This window comes from Silene latifolia, chromosome 4, assembly GCF_048544455.1.
Source record: "Silene latifolia isolate original U9 population chromosome 4, ASM4854445v1, whole genome shotgun sequence".
Taxonomy (NCBI): Eukaryota; Viridiplantae; Streptophyta; class Magnoliopsida; order Caryophyllales; family Caryophyllaceae; genus Silene; species Silene latifolia.
The window spans coordinates 17,690,065-17,692,493 of NC_133529.1; positions in this window are offsets into that span (position 1 = coordinate 17,690,065).

Genomic DNA, 2,429 nt, shown 5'->3' on the forward strand with positions numbered 1-2,429 from the left:
AAGTAGTAGACGCCACGGCGATCACCCCAAGAGGTTTGACGCCGTCGCGATCACTCCAAGTGGTAGACGCAACGGCGGTCTCTATGAAGAAATAGGCGCCCTCGCAGTCACCCCAAGTAGTAGACGCCACGGCAGTCACCCCAAGAGGTTTGACGCCGTCGCAGTCACTCCAAGTGGTAGACGCCACGGCAGTCTCTATGAAGAAATAGGCGCCCTCGCAGTCACCCCAAGTAGTAGACGCCACGGCAGTCACCCCAAGAGGTTTGACGCCGTCGCAGTCACTCCAAGTGGTAGACGCCACGGCAGTCTCTATCAAGCGCCGTCGCAGTCACCCCAAGTAGTAGACGCCACGGCAGTCACCCCAAGAGGTTTGACGCCGTCGCAGTCACTCCAAGTGGTAGACGCCACGGCAGTCTCTATCAAGAAACCGACGACGGCTCCCACTGTCAATCCGACAAGAGCGGCAATCACCCTCATAAGGCAGACACCGCGACAGTAACGGCAAGCGCAGTCTGTTCCCGCAAAAACAATCGAAGTGCCTTGGAAGCGTTGAAACACAGTTGAGATACGCACTCTAAAACTGCCCCGGCCAAGCCGAGGCGGAAACAAAAGAGGCGCTCAATTAGTAATATAGGAAGACAACTCAGACAAAAACGAGACAAAGACCTCGGCCAAGCCAGAGGCAAAGTGAAAACGCTGAATACAGTTGAGACGCTCAACTTTTTAAAAGCGGAAGTAAAAGAAATAAAACAAAGGCCTCGGCCATGCCGAAGGTAACTCTTATTAATAATAACAGGTTACAGGTGAAAAGAATGCAGACGACGGCCATCCTCATTGGGATAAGCCAAAACACAACCTACCTAAGTTGTACAAAATTCAAGGAGAAAAGCAAATGCTACAATTATGTCATTTGAAGCACCAAAAGATGGCGGGGAGGAAGGGCTTAATAATTGGCCCCCAAACAGCTGAAGCAGATCTGCTGTAAACTTGTTCTCATCAAGCAGCACATGGTAGTATGTGAGGAGCTGAAGCAGATCTGCTGTAAACTTGCTCTCCTATGCCTGTTGCTGCCTACCATCAGCAGCGGTAGCCGCATCTTCTTCAGTAGGCAGCCCAGCAGCTTTTCTAGCAGCCTCAGCTTTGGCCTCGGCAGCATCAGCCGCCCTCATCCTTTCGGCTTCCTCCTTGGCCGCCTTAGCCTTCTCAGCAAGAGCTGCTTTCTCCGCGGCCGCCTCCTTCTCCATCTTCGCCCTCACCGCCTCCTTGGCCTTCTCCGCCACGGCTTTCTCCTTAGCCTCGAGCTTGTCATCAAGCAGCTCGTCAAATCTGCCCCACGGGAAGGAACCATCAAGAGGGAAAAGCTCCCCGATCACTTCCCTAGCAGCTCCTTCGGCCAAGTCCCGGAACTCAGCGCACAGGTTGGGGAGCATGACGGTTTGAAGCATCTCAATGTCCTCCTCCTTCTGCTTGATGATGGCCTCTTTGCTCCGAATCACCTCCGCCTGGGCCTTAAACAGGTCCCTGGACTCGTTCCTCTGCTGGAGATAGAGGTCGGCACGCCTCTGAACAAGGTCACACTTCCCCAGCAGCTTCGCAGCTTCGGCCGCCGCAGCTTCGGCCGCCGCAGCCTCGGCCTTAGCTCTCTCAGCAAGGACCTCCTTTTCAGCGTCCTCCCTAAGTTTTCTCTCAGCCAAGAGCGCCTTCTCGGCATCTCCCCTAAGCCTCTGCTCATTGAGGAGATCCGGCCGCCGACGCGACCACCGCTTAGTGGCATTACGCTCATAAACAGCTCGAGCCACGGCCTTCTTCTGCTCCATGAGACGAGCACCGGTAACCACGTTCCACCTCGCCAGCTCCCTAATTAGCTTCGTGCCTTCCTCTATAAGCTGGGAGACGGAAGCCTTCTGGGATGAAGGGACGGTGGTGACAATTTGACCACCAGCCTGCGGCTGGGAGACGGAAGCCTTCTGGGATGAAGGGTTGACGGTGGCGCCTTGATCACCAACCTGCGCAGAGGACCCCTCCGCCTGCTGCCCAACGAGAGCAAAAGCCGACTGCGGTTGGTCTGCAAAAATTTAATAAAGACATCAGTATCAACGTATATCGGCATATCAGAAAGCCTGGCTAAATTTGAGCCACAGAATAGATAGGTACCATGCTTGGCCTTCTTAGCCGGAGGAGGCACTTCCTTGCCAGCGGTAGAGGCTGTCTCTTTCCTCTTACGGATGAGGGGAGATCCCTCCGCATCAGAGTCCCCCTCATCGGGAATATCAACAATCTCCACCTTCTTAGGGGGGGGATAGGAGGTGGAACCAGGGTCGACGCCGTCGCCGCCGAAGACTGTGTTTTCCGTGTCCGACGCACTACACCGCTAACAACCTTCGCCTGGGCCTCCTCCCTGCTCAAGCCCTTCAACCGCTGCTCCATGA